At 43.5% G+C, this 23,157-nt stretch overlaps 1 protein-coding gene and 1 pseudogene across 3 annotated transcripts in view; one reads left to right on the top strand and one right to left on the bottom strand.

The window, feature by feature from the left end:
* Positions 1 to 23,157, top strand: part of STX8 (syntaxin 8) — a 309,737-nt gene that overhangs the window by 197,449 nt on the left and 89,131 nt on the right. The window lies entirely within an intron of this gene.
* On the bottom strand, positions 13,742 to 14,215 carry LOC108591733 (large ribosomal subunit protein eL24 pseudogene; annotated as a pseudogene).

The raw sequence follows: 23,157 nt of genomic DNA, 5'->3' as shown, positions 1-23,157 counted from the left end.
ATACTGGGTCACAGAAACTAAGGAAGAAGAGCTATTTCTGCCAGAGAGAACCACCTCAAATACTAGAATCTATTCCAGCAGAATGAATATACTATGTACTATGGTCCTATTTAAGGAAAGAGAGGGAGGGAGAGAGGGAGGGAGGAAAGAAAAGAAGGAGAGAGAGACCCGCATAAACAGTGTGGGTTAGAGTCTGAAGAGAGGTGTGGAGGGGCGGGGATGCTGTCACAATTGGTGATGTGGGAATGGTGAGCATGGGCAAGGCATGGAACTGGGTGTTGGGATCATCAGTGTTTTATCTGATCCAAAGTCCTGTATCTTCAGAATGTGTTTCAGTAAGCCTGTATTACTTTTGTAATTTAAAAGTTAAGTAGAATTTTTAAGGAAAAATACTTCTTTGCCTAATATTTTGTTACTCCTAGTCATCTTTTATGCAAGTAATTTTTTTTACAAGTTTATGATAATACTGTGGTTTTAAATGCTTCTTTTGGCTGGGCCTGGTGGCTCATGCCTGTAATCCCAGCTCTTTGGGAGGCCAAGGCAGGTGGATCACCTGAGGTCAGGAGTTCGAGACCAACATGGCAAAACCCCGTGTCTACTAAAAATACAAAAATTAGCCACTCATGATGGCAGGTGGCTGTAATCCCAGCTACTAGGGAGGCTGAGGCAGAAGAATTGCTTGAACCCAGAAGGTGGAGGTTATAGAGCCGAGATTGCAGTCACTGTACTCCAGCCTGGGTGATAGAATGAGATTCTGTCCCCCACCCCCACCCCCCACAAAAAAAATAAAAAGAATCTTGTAGCTTTGGCATCCTCAATGGAAAGTGAGGACCTGGCCCCTACCAAGAGGTCATGTGACAGGAACATCTTCAAAACAGAAACACAGCTTGGATCTGGACAGGGAAAAAAAGGCAAAACCAACCAAAAAAACCCCACATGGTCAATTACAGATGTATATCCTGAGTAGATTTATTCAGACTCAGGGTGTGAACAGTGTTAAGCCTTTTGATATATATTTCCAAATTATTTTGCAATGATGTGTCAGAAACCATCCCTCACCCCAACCTTAGCAGTAAATCCAGTGCCTCGTCAGCCTTCATTCTCCTGGAATAGCTTTTATTATTTGAGGTGGTTCTCTCTGGCAAAAATAGCTCCTCCTCTTCCTTGGTTTCTGTGACCCAACATTATGTCAAGATTTATCCAGCCACCTTGATTGCTCATAACTTCCCTTCTTTTATCATTTATTGAACACCACTGAGGATTAAATGAAGAAGTCCTGGTCCCTGACCTCATGGAGAGCTCAACCAAATGGGAAGGCAGCAAACTCAGGGCAGTGTGATAAAGGCTTCACTAGAGGTACAGGAGATGCTATGAGGGGCAACTCTTGGGCTCATTTTTTGCCTTTTAAAAATATTTTTTATTTGTATATAGTTACGGAGTACAAGTATACACTTATTACATGTGTATATAGCATAGTGATGAAGCCTGGGCCTGAGGTCATTTGAGAAAGGTGAATAGAAATGTAATGCAGGCCAGGAGCAGTGGCTCACACCTGTAATCCCAGCACTTCAGTAGGCCGAGGTGGGCAGATCACTTGAGGTCAGGAGTTCAAGGCCAGCCTGGCCAGTATGGTAAAACCTCGTCTCTACTAATAATACACAAATTAGCCTGGCGTGGTGGCTCATGCCTGTAATCCCAGCTACTCAGGAGGCTGAGGCAGGAGAATCGCTATGAACCTGGGAGGTGGAGGTTGCAGTGAGCTGGGGTAACGCCATTGCACTCCAGTCTAGGGGACAAAGCAAGACTCCATCTCAAAAAACAAAAAAAAAAAGTAATACAGGCAGGAGAAAATAGCATTTCAGGCAGCAGGAAATAGATTTGAAGAAGGCATTGACAACACCGGGTTTCTCTAATGAGACGTAGCCTGGGCGTCTGGGATCAAGGCTGCTTGCCTGAGAGGCATGGAAGATGAAGCTAGACCAGCTGGGACCAGATCATGGAACCTGTGGTGCTCGTTTAGTTTTCCATGGCCTCTCATTTTTTTCCCCTCTTCTTCTCTCTTTTGAGGACAATACTTAATGCTCAGTCCTCTGCTCTCTTTTCCTTGATACTTTTTTTTTTGAGACAATCTCGCTCTGTTGCCAGGCTGGAATGCAGTGGCGCAGTCTCAGTTCACTGCAGCTGCCACCTCCTGGTTCAAGTGATTCTTCTGCCCCAGCCTCCCAAGTAGCTGAGATTAAAGGTGCCTGCCACCACACCTGGCTAATTTTTGTATTTTTAGTAGAGACAGAGTTTCACTATATTGGCCAGGCTGGTCTTGAACTCCCGACCTCAGGTGATCTTCCTGCCTTGACCTCCCAAAGTGCTGGGATTACAGGTGTGAGCCACCACACCTGGTCAATACTTTTCAGTCAGCCACTTCATCTGCTTTCTCGTTTAGCTTCATGGGTAACTCACAGTTCTACATCTCAGACCCAGACTTCACTTGAATCTCCAGTCTGTGTCTCCATTAGCTTCCAGATAGTTTCTCTTGATTGCCTGCAATGACCTTTCCATCTCTACATATTTTTTTAAATCCCAAAATAAGATTCCTCTTCCACGCTTCCTAGTTTTTCCCAAACTTCCTTCATCTCTTCACATGCCTTCAGGGCCAGACAGAGAAGCCTTCATGCATTCAGTGGGCAATTGATCATCTCCAGTGGCAAACTGGAGCCATCAACAGCAGATTTTTACCAAGTGGGAATGCAAGCTGAGAGTTCCTACATTATCTGTTTATTTGTTTTAAGAGAAGCCTGAAATCTGGATCTCTAAGTGAAATGTCCCAATATTTTAATGTTGACAATAAATTCACATTAAAAAAAATACCATGTGGGCCAAATAAAACATGTCACAGTGTACTAGTTTGGGGCATCTCATATCTATCTAGGCAGCCACCAGTCCTGTTTGTTGTAACTCTGAACTCTTCTCTCTTCCTTACTTTCTCTTCCCACCCTATTTCTGGTTCTTTGTCACAATTATGTAGTCATTTAAAATAATAATGAAGTCTATTTATTAGTACAGAAAAATGTGTAAGACTGTAACTTTGACCATATTTATATAAACTGAAGCCCCCACAGGGTTATAGTATAATAATATATAAAATATCAGCTGGGCATGGTAGCTCATGCCTGTAATCCCAGCTCTTTAGGAAGCCAAGGTGGGTGAATCACCTGAGGTCAAGAGTTTGAGACCAGCCTGGCCAACATGGTGAAACCCCATCTCTACTAAAAATACAAAAAAATTTAGCCGGGTGCGGTGGCAGGCACTTGCAATCCCAGCTACTCAGAGTCTGAGGCAGGAAAATCGCTTGAACCTGGGAGGCAGAGGTTGCAGTAAGCCGAGATCATGCCATTGCACTACAGCTTGGGCAAGAAGTATGAAACTCCATCTCAAAAAAATATATAAATAATAATATAGCAAATACCTATCTAGCTATCATTATTACAAAGATAAATAATGTGGGTTCCTCTTAAGTTGCTCTTATTTATTTATTTTGAGATGGAGTCTCGCTCTGTCGCTCAGGCTGGAATGCAGTGGCACAATCTTGGCCCACTGTAACCTCTGCCTCCCAGGTTCAAGCAATTCTTCTGCCTCAGCCTCCTGAGTAGGTGGGACTATACACCCGTGCCACTATGCCCAGCTAATTTTTGTATTTTCAGTAGAGACAGGGTTTCACCATGTTGGCCAGGTTGGTCTTGAACTCCTGACCTCATGATTCACCCACCTCGGCCTCCCAAAGTGCTGTGATTACAGGCATGAGCCACCACACCTGGCCTTTTTTTTTTTTTTTAATGGATAAGAGGTTTCTCGGTTGCCCAGGCTGGCTTCAAATGCCTGGCCTCACCTCTTCATGTGCCAGGACAACAGGCCTCAGCCACTTTGGCTCCCAGGTTGCTCTTATTTTTTAAACATGTCTTCTTCAATCAGTTTAAACTCTTCTCTTCCTCAGACATATCTGGAGTATTTTTGATAAATGACTTCTCCATCATGAAGGTAATATATACTAAGTAGTGAAATGGTATCATATAAAACTCTTAGTAGACCTACTTCTGTAATCTAAGAGAATACTATGGCACTTTGATGAGTATGTTAGAATTGCTCGATACTCATTTCAAGAGTAAAAGGTGTGACTCACTGACCATTCTTTCTCTTGGCTCCCTGAAATATTCACTCCATCCTGTGCCCTGCGATGGGCTCGTGAAGTTTAGAAGGTCTCATAGTTAGAATGTCTTTTATATGTGAGCACATCACTGTTGTCTGCTTTGATTTTGCGTTCCTACTGTGGAAAAGCCTGTTTTTCTGCTAACAGCATTTATCTGGGGAGAGGGAATAGGAGCAGTAAGTTCAGATGTCGATCCTTCAGCTTAATCCGGGCAAACTGAAGCCTTTGAGAGAAGTGCAAAATTGGATAACCTTCATTTATAATAGAAGGTGATGGATAGGGGCTGACAGCCTCAGAGCTATCACCGTGACCACCTCGGAGACCTCCACGCTCTTTATAATCTGTTAGGAGGCAGTGATTTTTGCTATCATCACGGGGTCAGAAATGATCACAGAGTAGAATCTTTCTTTTTGATTATTGTTTTTGCTTGGTGTGGTTTGGAAAGATAAGGTATGATTTCTAATAGTGGTTTGTGTTCTTATTGAATAATAATTACACTGTGTGGCCCTTAATTGATAATATTACGGATGTATGCATTTGTGTGTGTTTTCTGTTGGTGTTTGCTTACCAATTAATTCATCTGCTTTCACCCACCTGCTGGGACCAGCATATGAGGGCTGGGTTTAGGAGTATAGTCAGTTCTCCTGGGACAGACTTAGTTTTGCATACTCAAACTATGCTTTCCCGACACTATTTGTCTACCTACTTATGGGAGAAAGAAAATCCCAGTACCTGCTCAATACATTTTATGAAGCCAGCCTAACTCTTCAGTTTTCATTACAGTCAAGTGCTCACCAGTTATATATAGATTTTTATGTTTGTAAATTGAAACGAAATGAAGAATTGGATTCCAGTTGGGGCTGAATTTACCAAAGCTGGCTAAGCCTGGGTGGGGAGAGAAGAGGCAGAATCACTTTCTGCCTTTTTATGCGTAAAATCAATGGTCTCTGGCCTCAGACGGTTAATTTTATATTATATGTATTTTATCACTGAATGGTCTTTGAGGCTCCATCCAACTCTGCCATCCTCTTTCCATACTTCCCTGAAGAGAATTAAACACCACCCTGTACACACATGTGCACACACACTAAATCATTTATGAACTAGGGTTATAGGCAAGACCTTTGCTACCCTCTCTTATCATACAGGGTAGCCGGCACCAAGTTAAATACATGCAGATTTAAATCATACCTGAATAGGAACTTTACCTTCAGTGTGTTTTGTATTATTGTAGTGTTTGAATTTTTTTTTTTTTCTGGAAACATATAGTTTTTTTCAGTGGAACAAAACTAGAAAAAAAAATTTTTTTTTTTGAGATGGAGTCTCACTCTGTTGCCCAGCCTGGAGTGCAGTGGCACAATCTTGGCTCACTGCAGCCTCTACCTCCAGGGTTCAAGTGTTTCTCCAGCCTCAGCCTCCCGAGTAGCTGGGATTACAAGTGGGTGCCACCACACCCAGCTAATTTTTGTATTTTTAGTAGAGACAGGGTTTCACCATGTTGGCCAGGATGGTTTTGATCCCTTGACCTCGTGATCTACCTGCCTTGGCCTCCCAAAGTGCTGAGATTATAGGGGTGAGCCACCACACCCAGCTGAAAGAGAGAATTTTTAATGGAAAATAAGGAGAAGATACGGGTTTTAGTATGTATTAGGACATGAAAATAAAGGAATAGAGTTACGGAGACTCTCTACTTCTGGGTTCTGTGTTCAAAAGTAATTGATAGATAGAGATTCCTTATGTTTTTCTCCCAAGTGGCCTTATAGCTCTAGGGCTGTTTGTAGTTACATGTTTGTTTGTTTTTTGAGACAGAGTCTCACGCTGTCACACAGATTACAGTAATGCAATCTCAGCTCACTACAATCTCCACTTCCCTGGTTCAAGCAATACTCATGCTTCAGCCTCCTAAGAAGATGGGATTACAGGCGTGTGCCACCACACCCAGCTAATTTTTGTATTTTTAGTAGAGGCTGGGTTTTGCCATGTTGGCCAGGCTGATCTCAAATTCCTGACCTCAAGCGATCTGCCTGCTTCGGCCTCCTAAGGTGCTGGGATTACAACCATGAGCCACTGCGGCCAGCCTAGTTTCATGTTTGAAAGTGTTTAGAGACACTATTTATTTATTTATTTAGAGACAGATTTTCACTATGTTGGCCAGGCTGGTATGGAACACCTGACCTAGTGATCCACCCACTAGGCCTCCCAAAGTGATGGGAATTACAGGCGTGAGCCACCTCGCCCAGCCTAGTAGATACTTTCAATTTTTTGAATAAGTTCCCTAAAATTTATGTTTTGAGTACCAATTTTATGCTTTTCCTTCCTAAAATTGTGACTATAAAATGAATCAAATGGAGGTATGAGTAGTTTCTGGGCTTACTAAAGTTACAGTTAATCACAGGTGGATTATCTTCTTTGCATATTGTCTAAATAGAAATTCAAATGTCAGATTACCTTCCTGACTTTCTAATGCTTGCCACTCTGTTTAAGAGGCACCCAGCTCCTGCCAGTTACTGGTGCGTTCTCAGAGAATGAGACACAGTTTTACTTTAATGTTAGTTGAGACATCTAACATTGCTTACAAGAAACAATCACTGCTAAAAGTTGAATGGAAGTAAACAGAATTAAAGATGGAATTGTAATATTTTAGAAATTATAATAATAACTGGCCGGGCACGGTGGCTCACACCTGTAATCCCAGCACTTTGGGAGGCTGAGGCGTTCGGATCACAAGGTCAGGAGTTCAAGACCAGCCTGGCCAACATGGTGAAACCCTGTCTCTACTAAAAATACAAATATTAGCTGGGTGTGGTGGTACATGCCTGTAGTCCCAGCTACTTGGGAGGCTGAGACAGGAGAATCTCTTGACCCCTAGAGGCGGAGGTTGCAGTGAGCCAAGATCTTGCCATTGCACTCCAACCTGGGTGACAGAGGGAGACTCCATCTCAAAAAAATAATAATAATAATTAATACCTGGCTGGATTAATTTGTAACTCTATACCAAGCATCTCTACTGCCCACATTTATTGTTCTGCCGATGAGTAAATCCCTGCTTCTGTGGCTCTTTCACCATGGAGCATACTTCACGGTGGTCCCATGTGAAAGGCAACTCAATTGCAAAGCAAGGCCTTCGGTCCAGAGAATCTGCCCTCATGACTTATTTAATCTAATGAAGTAGACGCTCACTTTAAGCTGCATGTATGTGAATGAAGTAGGAGGGGCTGGATAATTTAAAGGAATCTGTGGTATTTAGAAAATAAATAGAAAATTCTCCTTTGCCAAGTCCCTTGGAAATTTGGTGGCATAAGCCCTGGTATTAGCTTTTAAATAACTTGACTCCAGATGTTGCATTAATAAAGATTTTTTTTTTTTTTTTATCATCTCTAGAGATCCATTAATTGACTCCAACAGAACCTTGCCAATGACTCAGTATTTATTTTTGGCTCACCTTTCTTTTCTATTTCAGAGCCAGGCAATGACAATTTTCAGTCATTGAACCAGCGTTAAATTTCTTAGAATAATTGATTTAGGGTTCATTTTTAAATCACTGTTGGCTTTTTCTGCCTGTGAGTCTGAACACAAAGGTCAGTTTCTCTGGATTAGCAGCAAATTGATCTTTGTATTGAAGTTGGGTATCAGCTGTCGGGGACCCATTGCAGGCACTACAGGTCTCATTGTATCTCACTTTCTGCAGCTCTGGAACTGACGGCCGAGAGCTGGGTGCGCAGACATGACTCAGTCAGGCATGCATCTCAGTTGTCCTTGAGAGAGGTACATTACCGAGCAGCCTCCAAATGTTCTGCAACACTTTGACTCAGGCTCAAAACAGCCTGTACCTCTTGTTTTGACGCTTAAAAGAGTCATTGCTTTCAAAATGACTTTTAAATTTCTACAGTCTTATTTTTTTTACAATAATAAATATCGTTTTTCTTGAAGGTATGGAATCTGATTTTTTTACCGTTTTGTTGATATTTTGGTGGGTATAAACTACTTATCTGAAAGGAAAACCAGAAAGGGTTTTTTAAAAAGTGAGTAAATATAGTAGAGATGTTAGCTCAACACTGTAATTCCAGCACTTGGGGGGACCAAGGAAGGTGGATCACCTGAGGTCAGGAGTTCAAGACCATCCTGGTCAACATGGTGAAACCCTGTCTCTACTAAAAATATAAAAATTAGCCAGGCGTGGTGGCATGCACCTGTAATCTCAGCTACTTGGAAGGGTGAGACAGGAGAATCACTTGAACTGGGAGGTAGAGGTTGCATTGAACTGAGATTGCATCACAGCACTTCAGCCTGGGTGGCAGAGTTAGACTCTGTCTGAAAAAAAGTGGTTAATTTTACATTGTATGTATTTTGCCACAATAAAAAGTTTTTAATTTAAAAAAATGAATAAGTACTTGGTGTTCCCCCTTTCCATTATATTATGGCAAGGTTAAAATAATGTAATTTCCAAAATTCCCTAGTATCTTCAAAATATCATGCCATCCTGTTCCATATGTCAGGCTCGGGAAACAATACCTCAAAATATGGCCCTTTAACATGCGGAACAAAAGACACCTCAGGGGCTCTTTGACCTTCCTCCCACTGCTGTCCCTCTATCCTCTGTCCCTACCAAAGCACAGAATGAGCCTGTTCTGTGAAGCTCCCATATCAACCTGGAAACAGTACCTGCCAAAGAGAAATAAAATTGCTTTTGATCCTTTCCCTGAGATTTTATTAACCAGAGTCACAGCCAGGCATGGTGTCTCACACCTGTAATCCCAGTGCTTTGGGAGACAGAGGCAGGCAGATCACAAGGTCAGGAGTTGACCAGCCTGACCAACATGGTGAAACGCTGTCTCTATTAAAAATACAAAAATTAGCCAGGTGTGGTGGTGCATGCATGTAACCCCAGCTACTCAGAAAACTGAGGCAGGAGAATCGCTTGAACCTGGGAGGCGGAGGTTGCAGTGAGCCGAGATTGCACCACTGTGTTCCAGCCTGGGCAGCGTGAGACTGTCTCAAAACAACAGCAACAACAACAACAACAACAAAAACCTCCTATCACAGAGGAAGAGACCAAAAACTAAACTCCACACCTAGAGCCCAGGCAAAGATTGTTCCAAACCACTCTTTGTTCCCAGGCCACATTCAATTCTCAAAAACAATTACTTACCATTGAGAGTCTGCTTCTCTTATTTTTTGTTTATGTTTTATTTATTTATTGAGAATGTCAGTCCACCTTTATTGGAGGAAACTGCACTGTAACTGTTTTAAGTAATGCATGCCCTGCCTCATCCCAGTGCCCCGTGGGCTCAGACAATCATCTCCAGCTGCTGAGCATACTCGATGACCTGTTTGGCCTGGGCAACAGAACAAGACTCCATCTCAAAACAAAACAAAACAAAACAAAAAAGCCTTAGTTCCAGCAAGAGGATGCTGGAAATAATCCCACCCAGGTTTCCATGTAGTGTTGTTGGCCCCCAGGGGGCTGGGACTATTACATGTAAGCCAGTCAAATAGAACCATGATGTTCCCATCCTTAAATCCCATCTCCCCCTCTGGGGTGTTGAGCGCTTTCTGGAGTTCCCTGTACTCTTCCTCACTTCTCTCTTTGTTATCTTTTCCCCAGTCTCCTTTCCTGTTTCCTTTCAGTTCTAGTCTTCCTCCCTTAATTGCCATCATCTCTATTCGTCATCTTGGTCAAGAGTAAGCCTTTTAAAGGCCTCATGCCCGAGCTGCACCCAGCCCTTCAGCCAGCATTCATAGCACCCTGCCATCCTGCGGTTTTCTTGGTGTGGCCTAGCCAGCCACTTTCTCTCCTCATGTGTCACCAAACACGGGGTCATCTGGAAGTGTGTTATAGAAGATAACAGAGTGTAGGAATAGTCCCAAGAAGTGCATCTTAAAACTATTATTGTATAATATCTTTATGATCTACTCTGCCACAGTCTCTTGAAAAAAATACCTTTTGTATCTGTTCTCTTGCCATTTCCATTATGCCTATTAAAGTGTTTAAAAGACAGTGAATTAACAACTGAGTGGTGTAGCATGGCTGCCCTTTTGCAAAATTGAAGACTTTTTTTTCTTCTTTTTAGAGACAGGGTCTCGCTCAATTGCCCCGGCTGGAGTGCAGTGGCACAGTGATACTTCTCTGCTAAGCTATCAGGAGAAGTGCTTGAGTCTTGGAGATCCTCCCCCATAGCTGGGACTATAGGCGCGCACCACGATGCCCAGCTAATTTTTATTTTTTAGATTTTGGATAGAGATGAAGTCTTGCTTTCTTACCTAGGCTTGACTTGAACAACCAGTTTCAAGAGATCTACCTGCCTCAGCCTCCCAAAGTGCTGGGATTTACGGGTGTGAGCCACTGCGCCTGAAAATTGAAGACCAAAGCAACCTTCTCCCAAGTCCATTTCACCTCCTTATTAAAAGATGTTTTTGGCCGGGCGTGGTGGCTCACGCCTATAATTCCAGCACTTTGGGAGGCTGAGGCGGGTGGATCATGAGGTCAAGAGATAGAGACCACCCTGGTCAACATGGTGAAACCCTGTCTCTACTAAAAATACAAAAATTAGCTGGGCACGGTGGTGCACGCCTGTAGTCCCAGCTACTCGGGAGGCTAAGGCAGGAGAATTGCTTGAACCCAGGAGGTGGAGTTGCGGTGAGCTGAGATCACGCCATTGCACTCCAGCCTGGATAACAAGAGCGAAACTCCATCTCAAAAAAAAAAAAAGAAAAGAAAAATGAAAAATACTAAAGATGTTTTTATGTTTGGTCATCTTAGCAGCATGCAAACCGATTTTTTTTTTTTTGGAGACAGTCTCACTATGTCACCAGGCTGGAGTGCAGTGGCGCAATCTTAGCTCACTGCAACCTCTTCCTCCCAGGTTCAAGCGATTCTCCTGCCCCAGCCTACTGAGTAGCTGAGATTACAGGCACTCACCACCAGGCCCAGCTAATTTTGTGTTTTTAGTGGAGACAGGGTTTCACCATGTTGGCCAAGATGGTCTCGATCTGCCTGCCTAGGGCTCCCAAAGTGCTGGGATTACAGCTGTGAGCCACAATACCCAACCTACAAAACAGTTTTCTTATTTTTGTATCAGTCAAACTTTACAGAGAGAGGGCTGTTATGCACTTAGCTACTTATTCTGGAAACTGATGGAAATCCTCTTGAATTCAGAACTTCACATTAGAGGAACTGTCATCTTCTAGAGATGTATGACTTTATAGATAAAACAATTGAAATCAGTTTGTACTTTTGCAATCATAACCATACATGAGGCATTGCGCCCTTCCCTCTTTCTAAAAATGATGAAGACTTCTGGAGTAAATTTTTTTTTTTTTTTGAGACAGAATGTCACTCTTTTGCCTAGGCTGGAGTGCAATGACATGATCACAGCTCCCTGCAGCCTCAGTCTCCCGAGCACAGGAAATCCTCCACCTTCAACTGCCCCCCGCCACCCAAGTAGCTGGGACTACAGGTGTGCACCACCACACCCAGCTACTTTTTGTATTTTTTGTCGAGATGGGGTTTTCTACAGAACAGCAGGCCAGGCTGGTCTGTAACTCGTGAGCTCAGGCAATCCACCCACCTTGATTTCCCACAGTGCTGGGATTACAGGCGTGAGCCACCATGCCTGGCCAGTCTTTTTCTTCTTTTTTAAACACTCAGAGAGGTTCTGTTAGCTGGGACCCAATCAGGAAAAAGAGTAACCATACTAGCTATTTCACTCAGAGGAGAATGAATGCTAACAACTTGTAAGAATACTGTTAGAAGGGCCGGGTGCAGTGGTTCACGCCTGTAATCCCATCACTTGGGGAGGCCAAGGTGGGTGAATCGCCTGAGATCAGGAGTTTGAGACCAGCCTGGCCAACATGGCAAAACCTCGTCTCTACTAAAAATACAAAAATTAGCTGGGTGTGGTGGCACATGCCTTAATCCCAGCTACTCAGGAAGCTGAGGCAGGAGAATCACTTGAACCTAGGAGGTGGAGGTTGCAGTGAGCCGATACTGTGCCACTGCATGCCAGTCTGGGCAACAGAGCAGGACTTTATCTCCAAAAAAAAATACTGTTAAAAGGACGGAGAAACTGAAAAGGGGAAGGTGTGGCAATCTAGAAATTAGCCACTGAGTGAAGCAGCTGCCACCCTTAAGCCAAGGAGAACAAAGCTGCAAAAGTGCTGCTACATGCCACAGCACTCCTGGGATGACTGCTCGGCCGCTTCTGGAAATGCCTAGGACCTGGCCCCTGGGCTGCAGCAGAAGCAGTGCTGCCTTGCTGGTTCTGGAACTGCCAAAGAAGGGCTGCCACTGCCATGGGGAACACTCAGGTTACAATACAGACACTGCCAGAAGCAGATGGGGAAAGAGAGAGGAGGAAGAACAGCTATCACCCCTCTTTTTGCTTTCTGAACTCCTGTCTGTGCCTGATTTTGGCAGAACATAACAGGAAGCCAGTTGGCAGAGGAGCCTGGGTAGAGTAGTTCATAGACTCCAAGCCCCAGCATGACTGAGCAGAGACGGGCAGGTGTGGAGCTGGGAGACACCAGGTAACACCTGGCATCTAGGCTGCTTACATGGGCACCACCAAGATGTGCTACAGATATTTCACTGACAACCATCTGAGATGTTTTTCCAACCTTTGATGTCTCTTTCAGCATTATTAGGTTCTTCATGGATCTGTTGAACTGAAAAAGGTTTTTATGTATTCTAAAGGACTGTTTTGTTAGAGCCGTTCTTTGAGTCATGCCAAACAGTGTGAATTTCTGCAAACCCCAAAATGCAGACATTGTTTTAATAGAAGAAACAGTATTATCACACTGAGCTACTGGAAGGAACAATGCTATTTCTACTACTTGACAAATGGACCTACCACCTACATATTAAGTAATTTTAGATGTGAACAAATGTAGAACAACTGAACTTAATGTCTTCTAGTTAAGTTGGCTTTCATCCCTCAGCTACTTCCTTTCTTTCTCTCTGTAAAAGAAAGAACTGAGAGCTGGCCTGTGAGAAAAGCAATGAACAGACCGGGCGGGGTGGCTCATGCCAGCACTTTGGGAGGCCAAGGTGGTCGAATCACCTGAGGTCCGGAGTTTGAGACCAGCCTGATCAATGTGGTGAAACCCAATTGCAAGATTGTCAATCAATGCCGAAACTACTAGGTGAAAAGATACAGGAGGCAAGATAATCACAGTCTGGAAGTATCACCACACAGATTATTTATTAATTATTAAGGAGGAAATATACTTGAAAAAACTGCTCAATTTAGCATGACCAGTAGTATGACAGTCTGAATTATGAAGCTCCAAGGTTTTTTTTATTTTTTTTATTATTTTATTATTTTGTTATTTTTTAGAGAGGGTGTCACTCTGTCACCCAGGCTGGAGTGCAGTGGCATAATCATGGCTCACTGAAGCCTTCATCTCCCGGGCTCAAAAGATCCTCCTGCTTCAGCCACCCAAGTAGCTGGGACTACAGGCACACACCACCATGCCCAGCTAATTTTATATATATTATATATTTTATAATGCAATCTTTATTTAAAAATCTAATCTATCAGCTTAGTGTTTTCCACCAAGTCAGGGAACTGAAACTTTGAGGGGCTTCACAATCTTTTGCTTAGGTGCTGCCTCTGTAGGTGGCTTAGCAGCAGCCACTGGAGTCTTTGTAGATGCTCTCTTAGCCTTTTTTGCTTCCTTAGCAGCCCTGATCGCTTGTTCTCACTGAGCCTTTCTAACTTCAGGTTTCTGATTCCTCTTGGCAATTAGAGCAGCAAGAGATGCACCAGTAATGGCCATCTGGAATTTGACTGCTTGGCGTGTTCTTTTCTTTTGAATGTCTTCCAGCTGTCTGTTTCTGTGCTTCCTTCTGTAGAAGACAGTCCAGTTTATCTGCCAAGGATTCCTCTTGGAAAGGAATGCCGACTCGCATTTTGCATTAAGAAACTGGAAAACCTTCATGTCGGTCCTGGTGTAGCGCCTCCCGTGTCCAGGGTGGATCTTGTACTTGCTGAAACTGCACAGCTCAATCTTCATGGCAGCAGCTCCATGGGAGGAGAAAAGATGGCAAAGAGAGAGCTTCTTCATATTTTTTGTAGAGATGGGGTCTTACCATGTTGCCCAGGCTGGTCTTGAAATCCTGGTCTCAAGTGATTCCTCCTAAGTTGGCCTCCCAAAGTGCTGAGATTACAGGGCAAGGTATACTGCTCCAAGTTTGATGCAGGGAAATTAACACACCATAACCTACTGTATTTATACCAAAAATGTTACCTTGAATGAAATCAATAGACACAATAAGAGTAGTTCAGATTGATGGATGATCTGTGAGACAAGGAAAATGTCAGTGTCGTGAAGGAAAGAAAAAGAATGGAGAAATTGTAGACTAAAGGAAACTAAAGAGACATGACAAGTAAATACAGTTTTTTGTTTTGACTGGATTCCAGATCTTAAAAACACACAACTAGAAGGACAATATTGAATAAATGAGGGACATTTGAATATGGACTGTGTGTTAGATAATGTTGTATCAGTGTTAAAATTCTTCAGATTAACAATAATATGATTTTGTGGCCAGGCACAGTGGCTCACACCTGTAATCCTAGCACTTTGGGAGGCCAAGACAGGTGGATAATGAGGTCAAAAGATTGAGACCATCCTGGCCAACATGGTGAAAACCCATCTCCACTAAAAATACAAAAATTAGCTGGGTGTGGTGGTGCACGCCTGTAGTCCCAGATGCTCTGGAGGCTGAGGCAGGAGAATCGCTTGCACCAGGGAGGCAGAGGTTGCAGTGAGCCAAGATTGTGCCACTGCACTCCAGCCTGGGTGAGAGAGCGAGACTCCATCTTAAAAAAAAGATGATTTTGTTGGAGAATATTCTTGTTCTTAAGAAATGCATGTTTAAGTTTTTATAAATGAAGTATTAGGTTGGTACAAAAGTAAGGTGCGGTTTTTGCCATTACTTTTAAGTGCCAAAAACTGCAATTACTTTGCACCAACTAATCATATGTTTGCAGCATACTTTTCATAGTTTCAGCAAAACACACACACATTAATATATAGAGAAAATAAATACATTATGTTATTATTAAATATAACCGCATTAAAAACATTCATTCACCATTCGACGTTGGTCTGTTTAGGTGTTCATTATATTATCTTTTCTATCAGTTGGAAATCTTTCAAGATAAAGAGCCGGAGAGTAAAAAGGGTGGAAAGTATAGGCAGTGAAGTTGCCCATAGGTTAGTGCCTTAGTTCACATTTTAATGTGTTTAATATGTCTAAGCAGTGAAAGAATAACTGATGAAATTTCTTTCTAGGTCTGCCACTAATCAACTCTTCTATATCTCATCTAGAACAATAGGAAGATTTTAAAAGATAAAAACATTTTAGACTGGGCATGGTGGCTCACGCCTGTAATCCCAGCACTTTGGGAGGCTGAGGTGGGTGGATCAGCCAAGGTCAGGCATTCAAGACCAGCCTGGCCAACATGATGAAGCCCCATCTCTACTATAAATACCAAAATTAGCCAGACATGGTGGCAGGCATCTGTAATCCCAGCTACTCAGGAGGCTGAGCCAGGAGAATTGCTTAAACTTGGGAGATGGAGGTTGCAGTGAGCCGAGATCATGCCACCATACTCCAGTATGGGCAACAGAGTGAGACTCTGTCTCAAAAAAACAAAACAAAATTAAAAAAACACTTTAGTGTGAGCAAGATGTTGCCTTAGGCAAATATGATATATGCTAACTTCTAGGGTCAATCATAAGAGCCCAGATACTCAGGAAAGCATTACCAACTGGTCTCATTACAGTAGTTCCCCCTTACCCATGGTATTGCTTTCCATAGTTTCAGTTACCTGTGGTCTACCACAGTCAGTCCAAAAATATTAAATGGAAAATTCCAGAAATAAACAATTCATAAGTTTTAAATTGCATGCTGTTCTGAGAAGTGTGATGAAATCTCATGCTATCCCACTCCATCCCACCCTGGACATGAATCATCCCCTTGTCCAGCATATCCATGGGGTATACACAGCCCGATCATTAGTCATCACCGTGATCTGCCCCTCACATCCAGCTATGGCCATCATCATGGCTCAGGATTCAGGATCACTCCAAGCAGATGATCTTGCTTCTGACATATCGCCAGAAGGTCAACAGTCACCTAATGCAATGTCACACTGCCCACATCATTCACCTCACTTCATCTCATCCCATAGGCATTTTACCCTCTCACATTATCACAAGAAGAAGGGTGAGTACAGTCCAGTCAGATCTTTTGAGAGAGAGACCACATTCACATAACTTTTATTACAGTATATTGTGATAACTGTTCTATTTTATTATGTTATGATTGTTACTATCTCTCTGTGCCTAACTTGGAAATTAACTTTATCAGCCCGGTGTGGTGGCTCACACCTGTAATCCTAGCACTTTGGGAGGCCAAGGTGGGAGGATCGCCTGAGGTCAGGAGTTTGAGACCAGCCTGGCCAACATGATGAAACCCCATCTCTACTAAAAATACAAAAAATTAGCTGGGCCTGGTGGTGGTCACTTGTAATTTCAGCTACTCAGGAGGCTGAGGCAGGAAAATCTCTTAAACCTAGGAGGCAGAGGTTGCAGTGAGCTGAGATCACCCCACTGTACTCCAGCCTGGGCTACAAGAGCAAACAAAATACCATCTCAAAAAAAAAAAAAGAAATAAATTTATTGGCTGGGCATGGTGTCTTACCTTACGTCTGTAATTTCAGCACTTTGGGAGGCCAAGACGGGCAGATCACCCGAGGTCAGGAGTTCAAGACCAGCCTGGACAACGTGGTGAAAACCCATCCCTACTAAAAATACAAAAATTAGCTGTGTATACAGCATGGATATGCTGGACAAGGGGATGATTCATGTCCAGGGTGGGATGGAGTGGGATAGCATGAGATTTCGTCACAGTTCTCAGAACAGCATGCAATTTAAAACTTATGAATGGTAGTGGACACTTGTAATCCCAGCCACTCAGGAGGCTGAGGCAGGAGAATCACTTGAACCCAGGTACAGAGGTTATAGTGAGCTGAGATCGCAATAAGAACAAAACTTAGTCTCAAAAAATTAACTTTATCATAGGTATGTATGTATAGGAGAAAACTTAGTATTTGCAGAGCCATTCCTATCCCTGATTTCAGGCATGCATTAGGGGTGTTGGAACACGTCCTCCACAGATAAGAGAGGACTAACATATAAGCTTTTCTCTAAAGACCTTGGCCACATCATTCAAGGTAAGAAGCCAAACCAAAGCATTTCTGACCCATATATTAAGCTTGCGTAAGTTCCCTGAGCTGGAAAACTTTGTGAACTTGAGTGCTTATGGTTTAGATTTACATCCTGAGAGTTGTCACAGTGTGGTGAAATTGTTTGGATGTTTATCTTCTCGCTAGACCTTGAGATTCTTGAGTACAGGGACTCTATCTTGTAATTCTGATTCCCAGCAACTAGCAAATGAGTGCCTGTGAATTGGATTTATTTTAAAGGCAATTGAAATGATATGGGTGAGGATTTTCTGAGCCTTCAGATTTTTTAAAAGTGCTTCTTAGTCTGCAAAGATGAAATTTCAATAGGGATAGAAAGTTTGTTAGATTATGAATGGTTTGGATTGGCTATACTTGGATTGGTTCCCATATTCTGCAAGGTTCATATGCCTAGGACCATTAAAAAGAAACCCCGGCCGGATGCAGTGGCACACACCTGTAATCCCAGCACTTTGGGAGGCTGAGGCAGGTGGATGACCTGAAATCAGGAGTTCGAGACCAGCCTGGCTAACATGGTGAAACCACATTTTTACTAAAAATACAAAAGATTAGATGGGCATGGTGGTGTGTGCCTGTAATCCCAGCTACTCTGGAGACTGAGGAGAATCACTTGAATCCGGGAAGCAGAGGTTGCAGTGAGCTGAGATGGCACCATTACACTCCAGCTTGGGCACCAAGAGTAAATCTCTGTCTAAAAAAAAAAGAAAAGAAAAGAAAGAAATGCTGCCTATCGCACAGGATACATTTCTTCAGTCTAGTAATTTTGCAGTTACATACTATCCAGCCACCATTATTTATTTCACAAAAGCCTCCACACACACCATGCAATGGAGTATTACTCAACCCGGAAAAAGGAATGAAGTAGTGATACATGCTAAAGTACAATCTTTGGGAAGCTGAGGCAGGCAGATCACATGGTCAGGAGTTCAAGACCTGCCTGACCAACACAGCGAAACCCCATCTCTACTAAAAATACAAAAAAACATTAGCCAAGCGTGGCGCACCTATAATGTCAGCTACTCAGGAGGCTGAGGCAAGAGAATCGATCGAACCCAGGAGGCAGTAGTTGCAGTGAGCTGAGATCACACCACTGAACTTCAGCCTGGGTGACAAAGTGAGACTCTGTAACAAAAAAAAAAAAAAAGGTAAAGTATAAATGAACCTTGAAACATTATGCCAAGTGAAAGAAGCCAGATACAAAAAGCTATATATCGCATTATTTAATTTATATGAAATGTCCAGAGTGGGCAAATCTGTAGAGACAGAAAGCTGATTCATGATTGCCTGGAGCTGGGGAGTTGGAAGAAATGGAGAGAGACCGTTTAACGGGTATGAGGTTTCCTTCTGGGGTGATGAAAAGTTCTGGGATAAGAAGTAGCGATGTAGTGATAGTTGCACAACATCGTGAGTGTATTTTGCCAGTGAATTTATACTTTCAAATTGTTAAGATGATAATTTTTGTTATGTATTTTGCAGTTTATTTTTACAAAGGAGAAAAGTTTCCATATATAATTACTACGTTATAAACAAGTACTGCTTTTCATAAAGAGCCATTTCTCTAGGAGCTTTATGGTATGGAGCAGCCCAGGCAATTTGGGAAGGCCAAGGGCTTCCGGGCGTAAAAGATTCAAAACAGTTTTGTTTTTTGTTTTTTTTTTAATTGAGACAGAGTTTCGCTCTTTTTACCCAGGCTGGAGCGCAATGGCGCGATCTCTGCTCACCACAACCTCCGCCTCCTGGGTTCAGGCAATTCTCCTGCCTCAGCCTCCTGAGTAGCTGGGATTACAGGCACACACCACCATGCCCAGCTAATTTTTTGTATTTTTAGTAGAGATGGGGTTTCACCATGTTGACCAGGATGTTCTCGATCTCTTGACCTCGTGATCCACCCACCTCGGCCTCCCAAAGTGCAGGGAATTACAGGCGTGAGCCACCACGCCCAGCCTCAAAACAGTTTTATGTGGAATGGCAATGGGTTATTAAGTAAACTAGGAGATGTTGGGGGTACATTTGACTTCTGAAGGTGCTGACAAGGAGTGGCATTTCTTTTTTGTTTGTTTTTTTGAGACGGAATTTCTCTCTTGTTGCCCAGGCTGGAGTGTAATTGTGTGATCTTGGCTCACCACAACCTCCGCCTCCTGGGTTCAAGCAATTCTCATGCCTCAGCCTCTTAAGTAGTTGGGATTACAGGCACGTACCACCACGCCTGGCTAATTTTTTTAGTTTTAGTAGAGACAGGGTTTCTCCATGTTGGTCAGGTTGGTCTTGAACTTTCAACCTCAAGTGATCTGCCCACCTGGGCCTCCCAAAGTGCTAGGATTATAGGCATGAGCCCCCAGGCCAGGCTAGGAGAGGCATTTCTTTGAGTACATCTCTTCATGTCACTGTCATGAAACTGGCACGACCATAAAAGTGGCAAAAACATTGGACCTGATTCAATGTGGCCATCCCTATGGTGTCACTGTGGCCAGTCAGCAAGTTAGAAGCTCTAGGGAGTCTCTTTGCTTCCTGGCCTCCTGGCTTCTGAGTTTGTTTTCTTTTTCCTAAAATAGTTTATTTGGATGCATGTGAAATCAACCCTCAGACCTGCATAAGCTAGCGGGGGCCCCCCATTGAGTGTTGGATAAAGCTTTTGAGTTTTGTCAAGAACAGTGACCAGATGTGGCCAGGGTTAGTGGTTTGTGGTCGTCGCTTGCTAAACTTTTGCTTTCCGTAGTACTTCTCAAACGTTCTTAATTTTCCATGACACACCAGAGTGCTGAGGATGAGGTTCAGTGGGATGGACAGGCAGAGTGCTGTAAGATGTGTGCTCCTGTGGTAATATTTGGTTCAGTGCAGGGGAGAGAAATGAGGAGGGATAGACAGAGACATGAAAGAGAGGAAATTTAAAAGATGAGAGAGGAAGAAAAGGAGCCAAGAGTAATACTGAAAGGCAAAGAAGAGATATCCCCTGTCGAGAATGCCATCTGTGTTACTGTATGGGATCTGCTTTCCTGTACTACGATTACTCTTCCTGATATTATTATTATTATTATTATTATCTTGAGATGGAGTTTCGCTCTTGTTACCCAGGCTGGAGTGCAATGGTGCAATCTCGGCTCACTGCAACCTCTGCCTCCTGGGTTCAAGCAATTCTCCTGCCTTAGCCTCCTGAGTAGCTGGGATTACAGGCACGTGCCACCATGCCCAGCTAATTTTTTGTATTTTTAGTAGAGACAGGGTTTCACCATGTTGACCAGGATGGTCTCGATCTCTTGACCTCGTGATCCATCCGCCTCGGCCTCCCAAAGTGCTGGGATTACAGGCGTGAGCCACGGCGCCCGGCCTTCCTGGTCTTAATAGTCAGGAACCGGCTGGGCACGGTGGCTCACGCCTATAATCCCACCACTTTGGGAGGCCCAGGCAGGTGGATCACCTGAGGTCCAGAGTTCAAAACCAGTCTGGCCAACATGGTGAAACCCAGTCTCTTAAAAAAATACAAAAATTAGCTGGGCATGATGGCAGGCATGTAGACCCCAGCTACTCTGGAGGCTGAGGCAGGAGAATCACTTGAACCCAGGAGGCAGAGGTTGCAGTGAGCTGAGACCATGCCACTGCACTCCAGCCTGGGCAACGAGAGCAAAACTTCATCTCAAAAAAAAAAAAAAAAAAAAAAGAAAGAAAGAGAGAAAAGAAAAAGAAAAAAAAAAGAATGCATAATCAGGAGGTATAATGCAAATATTCCAATATTCAAATTTCAAAACATTTCTGGTCCCAAGCATTTCAGATAAGGGATATTCAGTTGTATTTTCAAAATAGCTAAAAGAAAAGATTTTAAATATTCTCATGACCAAAAAAATGATAAGTATGTGAGATAAGGGATATGTTAATTAGCTTGGTATAATCATTCCACAATGTGTATAGATATCAAAACATTACCTTGTACCCCAGACCTGGCGCAGTGGCTCATGCCTATAATCCCACTATTTTGGGAGGCCAGGCAGGCGGATCACCTGAGGTCAGGAGTTTGAGACCAGCCTAGCCAATATAGCAAAACCCCATCCTTACTAAAAGTACAAATATTAGCCGGGCATGGTGGCACACACTTGTAATCCCAGCTACTTGGGAGGCTGAGGCAGAAGAATGGCATGAACCCAGGAACAAATATTTCAGTGAGCTGAGATTGTGCTGTTGCACTCCAACCTGGGTGACAAGAACAAAACTCAATGTCAAAAAAAAAAAAAGAGAGAGATACAGACCAAGTATATGACAGTCAGGAGTGGCAGGTGCCCCTGTGAACTAGCGCCCACAGGGAGCTTGCTCTTCAGCCCCTCATCTGCTATCCCATGAAACTTTGGCCCCAGGATGGCAGATTATCTGCCGAGAGAGAGAAAGATGATTTTATGCAAACTTTGCAGATTTCTTTCTTTCTTTTTTTTTTTTTTGAGATGGAGTTTTGCTCTTGTTGCCCAGCCTAGAGTGCAATGGTGCAATCTCGGCTCACTGCAACCTCCACCTCCCAGGTTCAAGTGATTATCCTGCCTCAGCCTCCCAAGTAGCTGGGATTACAGGCATGCGCCACCATGCCCGGCTAATTTTGTATTTTTAGTAGAGATGGGGTTTTTCAATGTTGATCAGGCTGGTCTTGAACCCCCGACCTCAGGTGATCTGCCTGCCTCAGCCTCCCAAAGTGCTGGGACTACAGGTGTGAGCCACTGTGCCAACTTTGCCAATTTTTAAAACACTAACCAGGCATGGCAAGGTGGCTTACTCCTATAATCCTGGCACTTTGGGAAGCTGAGGCAGGCAGATCACAAGGTCAGGAGAGCGAGACCATCCTGGCCAACATGGTGAAACCCTGTCTCTACTAAAATACAGCAAATTAGCTGGGCATAGTGGTGCCCACCTGTAGTCCCAGCTATTGGGGAGTCTGAGGAAGGGTAATCACTTGAACCCAGGAGGCAGAGATTTCAGTGAGCCGAGATCATGCCACTGCACTCCAGCCTGGTGACACAGCAAGACTCCATCTCAAAAAACAAACAAACAAAAAACACTGACCGGGTCGAAACATAACTGCAAATCGAACTTGGCTCCCTGGCCGCCAAGTTATGACCAAGGGTTTAAGCCAACAAAATCACTAATCCAGATACAAAGCTGGGTGTGTTGTGTGTGAGATAGTAGGAAGTCAAAGAGTTGGTTATTCACCTTTCAGAGTAACTTAACTTGATTTTAAAAAATACCACCAAGAATTCATCCATAGTAAGGAAACTGGAGCTTTGATGGGAAAGTGATGTTATGATCTGAGTTGGGGTGTGGGTGAGGCAGGCAAGCAGGCCTACATGAGGTGGCACTGTGCATCCTGGCAGGCCATAGACAGCAGCGTGGGTCTCAGGGTGCCTGGCCACTGAGCAGAGGAGGGCTGGCTGGTGGAAAGAGAGCAAAGAAAGAAAAAAGTTTAGTATCAAAGGCAGCCTGCCCACCTGCAGCATTTTACCTGGAGCCTCTGTAGGCTTGACCCCTTCTTCCTTCTCAAATCAAATGAAAAACATCTCCTTAGCCTAAAAGGTGAAATTTGCAGGTACATGCAAGGAAGCATCGTGTACTTAAGCAGTAAAAGTCCTGGGCTGATGAGCAAACTAGATTAACTTTGCTTTAAATGGTTGCTTTTGGCGGGGCACAGTGGCTCACGCCTGTATCCCAGCA

This window comes from Callithrix jacchus, chromosome 5 (genome assembly GCF_049354715.1).
Source record: "Callithrix jacchus isolate 240 chromosome 5, calJac240_pri, whole genome shotgun sequence".
Classification (NCBI taxonomy): Eukaryota; Metazoa; Chordata; class Mammalia; order Primates; family Cebidae; genus Callithrix; species Callithrix jacchus.
This window is presented reverse-complemented; position numbering and strand designations above follow the sequence as displayed.